The sequence below is a fragment of the Gopherus flavomarginatus genome, chromosome 2, assembly GCF_025201925.1.
Source record: "Gopherus flavomarginatus isolate rGopFla2 chromosome 2, rGopFla2.mat.asm, whole genome shotgun sequence".
Classification (NCBI taxonomy): Eukaryota; Metazoa; Chordata; order Testudines; family Testudinidae; genus Gopherus; species Gopherus flavomarginatus.
In genome coordinates, this window is record NC_066618.1 from 180,647,111 (window position 1) to 180,660,704 (window position 13,594).

Genomic DNA, 13,594 nt, shown 5'->3' on the forward strand with positions numbered 1-13,594 from the left:
CAGTCCGAAAGGCTCATGTTTTTGAGTGCAGCAAGAAAAATGTAATAATGTCTGTGTACATATTGGATGTTCCATTGCTCCTCCCAGTCACAGTCTACCCCAGATCTGCCTGGGTAGACATGTCGTTCTTAACAATATAATCACTAATCAAACAAGTACAGTACAACTCCCACAGTGGCACATTAACAGAAGCCCTGATGAAGATTCAAAAACCTTGACAGTCACCAAAATAAATGGTTCCTTCAGGTAGTTCAGAATGCTGCCCTGTGGTGTATTCAGCACATATCCACTACAGCCGTACATCATTCTGGGCCTCTGTTTGTCTTAGTGATTGTTACTATGGTTATGTACAAAATATAACAGGAAAACAAAAACTGAAGTCTAATGGGCATAGCTGCTAAGCGTTAGTTTATCCAACATCCTCTGAGGGGAGACTTGGCTGGTGGCTAAGGAAGAAGAAAAACAATGATGTGACCAGAGTCCTAGTGGGGTGCCAGCTATGGTCACTCAATTAGGGTGAACTGCAAAGAATGGGGCAGCCAAACTCCAAAAAGCTGGTGGATAGTTCATAGTTTATAGTCCAATGTCCAAATATCACATTCAGGGCATGCTAGCATAACTGGGACCTCAATCTTGCAACTTAAACTTCCCCTGATGAAGCTTAAGCAGATCTGAGATGATGAAATCAGAACCCAAGGATCTTTTATACCATTTCATGTCCTTTTTGACAAGTTGGGATTCCTTCGTGGAACAAAAAGTAATTAGGATGACTTTGAAGGAGGTACATCATGAGTACTTAGCTATAGAATTAACATAAAGCTATTTGCTTTTTCCTCCACCATTCACCGTAAATTGTAAAGAGAGATGAATACCAAGATATTCTGTGTTTACAATTCATTTAAAGGATGGGATTTTTTTTTTACCTCTGAATTATCAGAATACAACATAGACAGGGACTGTTGATTACATTGTTGACCCTACTCATACATATGTAAATACACAAAAATACAAACATTATCTCCCCACATGTCTTTTGAGGGTTATTTATTTTGCAGAGTGTTTAACCCTTTCTAGCCATGCATCACAAATGGACTTTCAGATCTTTGGCCTGAACTGGAGTTTAGCCTGTAACCTTTTACACAGACACAGACAGTAGCTTGTAAATTAACAATACAACCAAGAGATCTTTTACTTGGTAATGCTATGAGATTTAAATTATAGATTTAAATTGTGGGGGAGCAATTATGGGGAATCACTTTCATTTCTAATATAAACCTTTTTTTAATATCCCTACAGTTTAATGCCTATCAGTATCCCATTAGCCAAGTATAACATTACTAGGTCACCAATGAAGAATCAGGTGGTGGCGTTATTCCAACTGGAAATGCATGCCATCAAGATATTTTTCCATATCTATCCTGGCATCGTTATTTTATAATTAAACAGATGGCCCCTTTACTAATCCCTGTTCTAACAGTAGGTTAGGAGCATAGATCCTGCAGTCTGTTGCTTCACATAGTCCAGGGACACCTGAAGGGCCAGGAAATCCTGGCTGACCTGGACGACCGCTGTATCCAGGGGGACCTGCTGTGCCTGGCTGGCCATGTTTGGCAACAGCAGGATGTCCAGGGAATCCTAGAACAAGAATGAAACAAGGAAATTATATAAAGAAAAGGGAAGACTCAATTGAGCTGAGTCCTTTCGCCCCAAAATGGGGCCTGATTTTTCTTTTATTCATACTGGTGTAAATAGCTCCATTATTGCTGTAGGAATTACACTGCTGCAAAAGCAGCAAAAAGTCCTGTGGCACCTTATAGACTAACAGACGCATTGGAGCATGAGCTTTCGTGGGTGAATACCCACTTTGTCGGATGCACCCACGAAAGCTCACGCTCCAATATGTCTGTTAGTCTGTAAGGTGCCACAGGATTCTTTGCTGCTTTTACAGATCCAGACTAACACAGCTACCCCTCTGATACTGGACACTAATACAAAACTGATCTAAGAGAGGTCAGATTCAGGCTCATGGTTTGAAGAATTTCAAGAACAGCAAAAAATTATGAGAGTGAAAAAGGTCAATAGGGAGCTACCTAGTGAATCAGTCTAGGGGCACATACTATCTCTGTTAAATTCCCCTGTGTGTGTTCTTTCCCTCCCCATGTACAGAATGAATCCACATGAAATAAATCCCCTACACAGGACCTTGCTAACCTGTACAAAGGACCTCAGTCTCTCTGTGTAATCTAGACGCTGAATAAGGGCAAGTGCATTTTAATACACTCAAAATTGTGCCAGGGTTATCCTGACATTTGATGTTCATTAGAGCTGATTAGAACATTTTAAATTAAATATATATTTGTTGACATGCTGTTTTACTGAAGCTGGAATGTTTTATGGAACCATATCAATTTTGATGAGAAGGTTTCTGAGGTCCGTGGTTCTTTGGTCACTTCTGACCAGAAAGAGAGAGAGTGAGAGAGAGACCCAAATTGAGAACCTATGTTTTCAATCAAAAAATGAATGTTTTTGCAATTCTGTTTCACAAAAACATTCAAAAGGTTTTGGGTTTGTTCCAGTGAAGAATGAAAACTAATTTTGAAAGCTGGGAAGTTGTTGTGAAATGGAATTGTCATCCTCCAGCCAGATCTAGCATTAACTATTCCAATATTATTAGCACACCATTTCAGGGATAAGAAATCTGATTTCTTCCAGCAGGGTTAGGAGAAAATAGTGGGGGTCCTTTCTGTGACCCTTTCTTTGAATTCCCAACCAGTCACTCTCTCCCAACATTTGTTTTACAGACATCCTGCTGACACACGCCACTGTCAGTGTACACATCAGGTGCCATTAAAATCTTTACAGGTTTGCACAGTGATCAAATTAGCAGCATGGCCTCCCCCATATTAAAATAGAGATTATATAGGAAAACTGTGAAGCTCATGAACAAAGTTAAGTATTTTCATGGAGAGTTGTAAATATTTCAATGGCAATCGTACAAAAAATGTTAAATAAGTTGCACATATATTTTTCATAGCTGAGTCTATAAACAGTTTTATGGTAAATAATTGAAAAATACAGAGCAAGGAAGTTAAAACCTCAGATAAAATATCCCTTGAAATTCTCTTTACCGCTAAAGCCTTGAGGTCCATCTGGGCCAGGGAGTCCCATGCCTGAATCTCCTCTCTCACCTTTCTGGCCTCTGTCTCCTATATGGCACAAAGCACATAAAGAAACCAGCTTGTACACTGGATTTGGTTGTAGAGGAACATTGCTAATAAATTAATCTAGGCGTATGTGTGTCCCTACCTGGTTCCCCAGCTGCTCCATTAGCTCCAGGAAATCCAATAGGTCCTCTTGGACCAGGCTCACCTTTAAATCCATCAAGACCTGTTTTTCCCTATTAAAATGATATATGTGGTTTTTAAAGGCAAAAACCAAGATGTTTGCCGTCTTCAGAAAAAAAATGGCAATTTTGAGATCTCTATTTTCATTTTCTATCTCCAAGAAGATGAAAACAAGCAGGCCAAGGAATCTCAAGACTTCAGAATTTCACCTGAAAGCAGAAGACTGAGATGTAATGAGAAACTCTGCTCTCATTGTTTGTCCAGTCTGGATCTAACCAGAGCTACCAAATAACTGATTCTACAATTTTTCTACCCCACTCTCCTATGATCATTCTTAATGGACATCTCACCATAGAAATTCAGGATCAAATTGTCCAGGTCCAGCCCTGAGCTGAGTATGCTTATGCTTATGCTCTGCATCAGTTCTTCTGCAGTCAGCTAGAAAAGCATTGTTGGGAACTGAAGGCAGAGTGCAAACTTATTGCCATATCTGCTTATTGAAGGCTCTCCAGGGTGCCATGCTGTGATTTTGTGTATAAGAAAGGTGACCATTTATATCACTGTTACTACTGTTACACAATTTCTATTAATCTTATACAAAGTGCATCATGTAAGGTGTCAATGGAAAAGTTATAGTCTGTTGAGTATGATTTATCTTGGTTAAATCCATATATCGTCACTGCGTGATCACTTGCTATGTATTTGTATCTCAAATGTGTTTGTTCCTGGGTGAAACTTCTCAAATAGATTTACATCAAGGCTAGACCGTTATGCATTGATGGCCCATCAAGGACATTCAGCTCTCACAATGTGTCATCGAAGAAATCAGCCTGCCCAGTAGGTACTTCTGCCTCAGACATCAAGGAACCAATGACCACCCCCTGTGATGCAGAAAACCAGATAAGGACATGTACTATGCTCATGTGATCCTGGACTCCATCTTTGGCCAGTAACTTTCCACAAACAGGGACTGTGGGTTTTGTTTAGGACTGTAACTTTCCCATGCACATGGCAGAGGATATAAAAGGCCCCTGAAACATCTCCATTCTGTCTTCATTTCCTGCTTCATTTCTCTGGACTCGATTTCTAACAAGGAAACTTTAAACAAGGATTGACCCCCAATCTGTTTGGGTGATTCCATAGAGACTTTTGCAAACCAGCAGTTTATTCTATCACAATCCTGATATAAGGTCTTTGCAATCACTTGTATGTATATGATTCCTTAACCATTTATAATTCTCTCTTTTTTTCCCCTTTTTATTAATAAATCTTTAGTTATCTTACTGAGGATTGGCTGACAGCATGATATTTGGGTAAGATCTGAGATTCATACTGAGCTGGTGGCGCAATGTGTCTTGTCCTTTGGGATTAGAAAGAACCTCACATATGGTGAAATGGGTTTTCAGTAACCTCTCACTATATTAGACTTAGTAGTCTGGGTGGGAGCCAAGGGCTGGAATGCCCAGAGGGGACTGTGTTTGGCTTCTGGTTAACCAGCGGGACACTGCAGAAGCACTTTTATTACTGTTTTCTTGCAATCTGCCTTGAAGGTGGCATGCTCAGTGTGGCCCTTCCTGGCACCAGTCACACATGTCTGTGAGTGCCAAAGTGATTTCTTGGCTGGCAGTTTCTGCTGGTACAAATGTTTATCAGGAATCCACGTTAGACGTCATACAAGTAATGACTGACATGGACAAATACCTGGTGTGTGTGATCTGAAGGGAAGCGCACACTGTTTTATGTCACAGTCAGTCATGACACCGGGGTACAAACAAACAAAGAAGGACCTGACACCGAGTGTACATACACACTCTGGTTGAAATCCTGGCCCCACTGAAGTGAATGGCCATACTTCCACTGATGCCTGCGAACATATTGTGATACAGGAGGATCAGGGAGCAGTGGGAGAGAGAGTGGTAGAGGGGAAATACACAAGCCGGGGGCTAATTAAGGCGGGGTTCCCTGTAGACTAGGGAGGGTTGCTGAAGTTAATTGGAGCACCTGTAGTCAATTAAGGCCCTGCCAGGAACCTAATAAAACCCCTTGCTTCAGGCAGTCAGGGAGGAGGAGGAGGAAGGAGAGAGAGAACAAACAAACAAACAAACACTGGAGCTTGGAGGTGTGTTGTGCAATTTGTAAGACTAGACAACCAAAGTAAGGGAGACCCTGTCCCAGCAGGGCGACTCCCTCCCCCAGTGTCCAAGGACTGAGAGTAACCCACACCAGGGGGAAGAGGGTAAAAAACCCGCAGTGGCTGAGAGAGGCTGGGGCACAGAGCGAGGAGCAAACCCATACCCCTTCTCCACTTCCCTCCTCTACCACCTTCCCAGGCCACAAGTGGGGCCTTCGGTGCCCAAGAGCAGGGGCAAAGGTTGGCATATTAACCCTCACCAAGGAAAGCACGGGACCCACCATATGAACTTTGGCCATCTTGTCACAATATTCACATGCACACTATCAGTATCATAGCAAGTTCTCACCTTTTTCCCTGGTGGTCCTGCCATTCCATGAGGCCCTGGGGGGCCAATTAGTGTCATGTTAGCAGTAGGACAGGCGCTGGCACATTTGTATCTAATAGCAGGTGCATATTGAGCTATCTGAGCTATGACCACATTAAAACACAGTTCATATACCTGCTCCTCAGGCAGTCCTGGACCCTAGGATGAAAGTGGGAATTTATAAACACAACAGAAAAAGAATTAGTATTTTGTCCGTGTATCTCCCAAGGGTATTCATTAGGCTATATACATTCACCAAATAGTTTGGATGAACCATTTATCACCTACGTATTGTTCATAAACTGTTCAATTGGACTGTTCTCTGTGTGTGATAGGTCACATAGTATTGTACTTCTTCGAGTGATTGCTCATATCCATTCCAGTTAGGTGTGTGCGCCGCGCGTGCACATTCGTCGGAAAACTTTTACCCTAGCAACTCAGTGGGCTGGCAGGTTGCCCCCTAGAGTGGCGCCATCATGGCGCTTGATATATACCCCTGCCGGCCCACCCGCTCCTCAGTTCCTTCTTACCGCCCGTGTCGGTCGTTGGAACAGTGGAGCGCGGCTTAGCTGACCTCCACTTCCCTAGCTACTCGTAGTTCTCGTATATAGTTATGCAGTTATAATCCTTTTATATATATATTTGTATAGTTATACGTTTTTTCTTTGCTAACATAGTTAGTTTAGTAATTGTTAGCGGGGTTCAGGAAGTAGCCCCTTCCATGAACCCGGTGCCGGAGCCCATGCACGGCTCACCGGGTTTTAAAATGGGCTCGGCCTGCCAGAAGCCGATGCCGAAGGGAGATCCACACGACTCCTGTTTGAAGTGCCTCAGGGAATCACACTTGACAGCTAAGTGCCCCATTTGCAAGGCTTTTAAGCCGAGAACAAAAAGGAGCGGGACTTTCACTTACCCCTCCACCTTTGGCGCCGAGCGATGATCAAGCGGCTGGCAGAAGCGCCTCCTCGGCACCGGACCCCGCCGGTACTGCCAAGACCTTTCGGCACCTGCCGTCGCCGGCACCAAAGTCGACTCGGCACCGCTCCCTTCCTCCAAGGTCGAGAGAGCCTACAATTCCTGCTGGTGCCTGACGGCTCCCCGGCACGCGCCGTGTTTGAGCCCCCCTGCTCCTGCTGCTTCCGTGCCTCCTGCATCGCAGCCAGAGAGCTCGTCTAAGTCGGATTGCCCGGCACCGACACCTGCAGAGGCACCGATGACATCGGCACCGTCGATTCCAGTCCCCCAGGGCCATTGAATCCGGTGCCTGACAGCTCCCCGGCACGCGCCGTGGTTGAGCTACTGCTCCTGCTGCTTCCGTGCCAACGGCACCGCGGCCAGAGAGCTCGTCTAAGTCGGATCGCCTGGCACCGACACCTGCTGCGGCACCGACGACGTCGGCACCGTCGATCCCGGTCCCACAAGGGCCGTAGAATCCGGTGCCTGACGGCTCCCCGGCACGCGCCGTGGTTGAGCTACTGCTCCTGCTGCTTCCGTGCCAACGGCACCGCAGCCAGAGAGCTCGTCTAAGTCGGATTGCCCAGCACCAACACCTCTGAGGCACCGACAACGTCGGCACCGTCGATTCCAGTCCCACAAGGGCCATAGAATCCGGTGCCTGACGGCTCCCCGGCGCGCGCCGTGGTTGAACTTATTGCTCCTGCTGCTTCCGTGCCGACGGCACCGCAGCCAGACAGCTCATCTAACTCGGATCGCCCGGCACCGACACCTACCGAAGCTCTGACGACCTCGGTACCGTCGATCCCGGTCCCACGAGGGCCGTCGAATCTGGTGCCTGACAGCTCCCCAGTATGCACTGTGGTTGAACCTGCTGTTCCCTCCACGCCGGAGACATTACCAACGGCGAGGGATCTCATTGCCATGACAGAGTCGATGCTGCCTGACTCCGGCACCGCCGGTGCGGGTAATACAGTCTCTTCATGTGACCGTCCTCTGTCAGCACAGCAGAGCGGCACCGTTCATGATCACGATCCCGCAGACACTCCAGATCCTGTCGGCACGCCCGACACCACTTGCAGTCCCGGTGCTGTTTTCCTCATCGGTACTGGTCGCACTCGTTGCACCGGTCGGTATCCCGTTCGCCGACCCGCTATCGGCACCGTTCCGACTCCCGGCACCGCGACAGGTACCTTGACTCCTGTAGCCTCTCCCCAAGCCTCGAGATCTCGGTCGACCTCCAGGCACCATTCTGGTTGCGGGTCTGGATCTCGTTCCAGGTACCGGTACGCCTCCCGGTGCCGGTTCCCGGTGCCGAGTTGGGCAAGGTCCGATAGAGTCAGAGACTCTGCCTGTGCCTTCTTTTAGTACCTCCATGGCCATCCGGACACGCATCCGTGTCATCCCACATGCGCAAATCTTATGCTCAGAACCACGATTCTGATATGATGGCCAGCGGGCGCCAGCCCCGAAACCGAAAGAGGCTTGGCGAATGAACCTGTTTGGCCGCCAGGTGTACTCTGCAGAGGCCCTGCAGCTCTGGGTAGCAAAGCAACAAGCCTTGCTTAGCTGCGATAATTATAGCACCTGGGTGAAGGTAGTTTAGTTTATGGAGTTTCTCCCTCAAAACTCCCGCCAAGAGTTCGCTGCCGTCTTGGAGGACGGGGGAAAAAAGGTACCCAGAGTGTCCCTCCAGGCCTCGTTGGACGCAGCAGACTCTGCAGCCAGGACTCTGGCCTTTGGTGTCGCCATGAGGTGCATCTCATGGCTTCAGGTTTCAAACCTCCGGCCGGAGCGGCAGTATGCCATTCAGGATTTACCCTTTGTTGGTAAAGGCCTTTCGCGGCAAAGACAGCCCCAGGCTGCCAAGCCTGATGGACTGTAGGGTCCTAATGCGCTCTCTCAGCATGCATATGCCAGCGACCAAACGCAGGCCTTTCTGTCCCCAGCCGCCATACTCTGTGCCTAGCCAGAGACAGGACTTTGGCAAACGGCGAGGCCAAGGTGGTCGCAGACGAACGTCAGGACCCATAAGGAGCCAAGGTCAAGGTCCCTCGCAATTACCACTGGGACCAAAGACGAACCTTCCAAGGTGCGCCTGAGGGCAGTGTACCAGTCACAGGCCGGGATCCCAATCCCGCTTTCTCCTGGCGTGGCCCCAGTTAATTTCAGATCACTGGATCCTGCGCACGGTGGAGCATAGGTACCACCTCTAATTTGTTCCAGCCCTGTCCCCCTTCAGGGACCCCTCTCACGAGCAATTCCTCGTACAAGAGGTGCAGACGCCGATGGACGAAAGGGGCAAGGGGTTTTACTCCCATTATGCCCTAGTCCCCCACTCGAACGCAGGTCTCAGACCTTCCTAGTCCTGCACGGACTCAACCGGTTTAGGATAAGGTTGAAGTTCCGCATGGTATCCCTGGGAACCATTATTCCATCCTTGCCTCCTGGGGGCTACTATGCCGCCCTGGATATGAAGGACACGTACTTTCGCAACGCCATCTTCCCTCCGCACAGGAGATACCTCCGCTTTCTAGCCAACTGTCAGTACTTCTGGTTTACGGCCATAGTCGCCGCCTACCTTCGCTGATGTCGGATATGCGTTTTTCCGTATCTGGACGATTCGCTTATCCGAGGAGACTCTGAGACACAAACCACTCAGCGCGTGGGCATCGTCACGGTCTTATTCACAGGTCAAGGCCTGATGATTACTATAGAGCAATCCACTCTGGTTCCCACGCAGAGGTTGGACTTCCTAGGGGCTATCCTGGTCTCCTACCTAGCCGGAGCCTGCTTATCACAACTGCAGTTTTAGGCGATGGCAACAATCATCTGAGGTCTGCAGGCTTTCCCAACGACCTCGGCTCGTACTTGTCTCAGTCTCCTGGGTCCATGGTTGCCCGCAAGTTTGTAACCAAACACGCCAAGCTCCGCCTCCGTCCTCTCCAAGTCCAGCTCACCTTGGCGTACCTCCCGGACAGGGAGCCAATGGTCATGGTAGTCACCATTCCCTCGAGCACCTTAGGCTCCCTAGAGTGGTGGCTAACTCCCTCCCTGGTGTGGGCAGGGATGCGGTTTCATCCGCCCCAGCCCTCACTGCCCCTGACGACGGACGCGTCATCTCTCTGCTCAAGTGCTCATGGTCACCTCCGAGCTTAAGGCCTTTGGTCTTCTCGGGAGCTGGCATTCCATATCAATGCCCCAAAAATGGGAGTAGTTCGCCTGGCATGCCAGGGGTTCAAGCGGCAGCTGCGAGGCCGTTGTATCTCGGTGTTTACAGCCAACACAGTGGCCATGTGCTTCATAAATATCCAGGGAGGGACATGGTCCTCCCCGCTTTTGTCAGGAGGCCATCCATTTCCGGGACTTTTGCATGGCCCACTCGATGGAGCTGGTGACGTCCTTTCTCCCAGGCGTTCGGAACGTCTTGGCGCTTTGACTCAGCAGGTCTTTCCCGTCTTACGAGTGATCACTCTGCCCCATGTGAGGCGTTCTGCTTTCCAGAAGCGGAGATGTTTCCTCACATAGACCTGTTCGCTCACCGCGAGAGCAGAAAATGCCAGATGTTCTGCTCCTTCCAAGGTCTCTCCTCGGGATCGATCTTGGACGCATTCCTGATGCCGTGGAAAGGCCAACTCCATTATGCCTTCCCACTGTTCCCACTGGTTCATTAGGTCCTGCTCAAACTCTGCAGGGGCAGAGCGCGCATCATCATGATCACTCCAGAGTGGTCCAGGCAGCACTGATATACCACGTTGCTCGGCCTGTCAATAACAGACCCAATTACCCTGCCACCCCACCCAGACCTCATCACTCAGGGCAACGACAGGCTTCGTCACTCGGACCTGCAGCCTCTTCGCCTCATGGTGTGGCTGCTGCGTAACTGAGCCGGGGTGACAGGAAGCCTTCCACCTGGTCAACGTACCGGGCCAGGTGGAAGCGTTTCTTCTACAGCTGCAATACGCTCGATCTTGCTCCTGCTGAGGTCTCGATCCCCTCTATTTGGCCTGCCTCTGGCCTTCAGCGGCAGGACCTAGCGGTATCATCGCTGAGGATACACTCAGCAGCCATCTCTACCTTCCAGCCAGGCTAAGGTGGACGTTCCGTGTTCTCACACTCTATGGGTTCGAGATCCCTCAAGGGCTTGGAGAGCTTGCACCCTCGGGTGCGCCGCCCAGCCCCAACCTGGGACCTCAACCTAGTTTTAACCAGACTTATGTCTCCCCCAGTCGAGCCGTTCACGACTGGCCCTCTGCTATACCTGTCTTGGACGACAACTTTCCTCGTAGCTGTTACATCGGCCAGACGGGTCTCCGAGCTCAGAGCTCTTACGGTGGTTCCGCCGCACACTAGGTTTCACAAAGACAAGGTGCAGTTATGACCGCACCCGGCTTTCCTCCCTAAGGTGGTTTCGGCCTTTCATGTTACCCACAGCTCAACGCAATGGGCACAACCATTGCACTCCTTGGACATCTGTGGAGTGCTCGCATTTATATTGCGCTGCCAGAACCATTTCGTAAGGTGCCCCAGCTCTGTCACGGTAGCGGGCCAAAGGGAGGGCTTGCTTGTTTTCCTCTCAGAGGATCTCATCTTGGGTGATGGCGGACTTCCGCACTTGTTATGATTTGGCTCATATTTCCCCAAGCCACATCATCGTACAGTCTACCAGGGCTCAGGCTTCATCTGCCGCCTTGCTGGCTCGTGTTCCTACCCACGAGATCTGTCGCGCAGCTCCATTGGTCCTCGGTCCATACCTTTGCTTCGCAGTATGCCCTGGTTCAACAGTCGAGAGATGCTGTAACCTCTGGCTCAGCAGTTTTCATTCTGCCACATTTCACTCCGACCCCACCGCCTACGTAAGGCTTGGGATTCACCTAACTGGAATGGATATGAGCAATCACTCGAAGAAGAAAAGATGGTTACTCACCTTTGTAACTGTTGTTCTTCGAGATGTGTTGCTCATATCCATTCCACACCCGCCCTCCTTCCCCACTGTCGGAGTAGCCGGCAAGAAGGAACTGAGGAGCGGGTGGGCCGGCAGGGGTATATATCAAGCGCCATGATGGCGCCACTCTAGGGGGCGACCTGCCGGCCCACTGAGTTGCAGGGTAAAAGTTTTCCGACGAATGTGCACGTGCGGCGCACACACCTAACTGGAATGGATATGAGCAACACATCTCGAAGAACAACAGTTACAAAGGTGAGTAACCGTCTTTTTCTCATCGATTAGACAACAGTAAAGATATCAATTTGTGCCAACTCTGAGGATGATTTGTGATGTATCTCCAAGCAAAACTGAACTTTAATAAACAAACCCATATAGCCATCACATAGAAAAAACTTTCAGTACCCACCAGTCTGAGCTGGATTTGAACTAGTGACCTAAAGATGAAAGGCTCTTTATCCAATTACCGCCCCCCTAGATTAGTTTCTGTAATGTTTACACAATACATTTTGTGCAATGACTGAGAAGTAAGGGGAGTGCATATATTCAACAGCTGTCCCTTAAGGTCTATAAGCAGCAGAAGAGAGAGAATATGCTGATATTCACAAGCAAAACAACCAGCACTCCAATAACCAAATAAGGAAAATGCAAAGAAAAGGAAGGAGCTGAAACATACTTCAGGTCCCCAAGACCCTGGAGATCCAGGGGGCCCAGTTGCTCCATCCTCTCCAGTGGGGTCAGTGAAGCCTCTTGGACCAGGTAATCCAGGGACAGCTCTTTGTCCCTTTGGACCAGCAGGGCCAGGAAAGCGACGTTCTCTTTGCTATGGGAGGATGTGAAAGGAAAAGTTTGAAGGGAGAAAAATAGCAATAAGCAGGAACAAAGAGGTACCCGTGTTCCTTCCTCTACCTTTCTCCCTCCGTCCAGCCCTGTCAGTCGAAACGTACCCATCACCACCATCATACCTGGGCTCAGGCAGCACAATTCTTACTTCTGCTTGGTGTTTGTACAGATCCTTTTCCTTCTGCCTAACCCTATACCTTGCAGGGTGAACATTGTAAGAGAATGATTTTAGGTTCCTGTCAGGTTGTGGTAGAACATCATTTGCCCAGAAACTCTGGGAGGCTGTGCTTGATAGACCCAAATCTTAATGTCACCCTCCCCCAGCATGCAGCAGAGAGAGACTGCTTAAACTCTTACCATTAACAGTTAACTTTGGACTTCCTGGACACCAATACCTAATCCAGGCCTTTTCTGCTGTGTGGGGTTTTGCGTACTGAGCATCAGGGAAGGTTGAGTAGCATATTCCATTCAGTTCAGTCATTCAACTTCTTTATCAATTATATGCACCATGGTGGCTTACCATTAGAGGAGTTTTGCTGTATGGCACATGCATGAATTCTTTGTGGACACATTTATTCATCCTATATGGCCTTTCTGACTCTCAAAAGAAGGGTTTTCATAGGGAGATGGTTCATTTCAGATAAGCTTTCACTGGTCTTGGTGAGCCAAAGCTTATTGGACTACGAGCAACACTAACCCCCTTGACAGTCCAACAGTCCCCACTTCTCTGATTTTTGTGCATCTCCCCCTCCCTATCCAACAGACTTCACTCACTTGAATGTTCACAGAACTTGATATCACTCAACCAGTGCCTGAGTCTATTTTCTAATTCCAGAGACAGGCAGGAAAGTTTCTCTAAATATACACAGAACAAGTCAGTTTGGGGCGAGCTTTAAGTAGGGGGGTGAAGTAGTAATCAGCTGGTTCTAATGAAGGTTCACACTCTAGGTTGCTCTACTGAAGGGGAAAATCTTCTACCCAGCACACAGCATGAGTAAACTGGGCTTCAC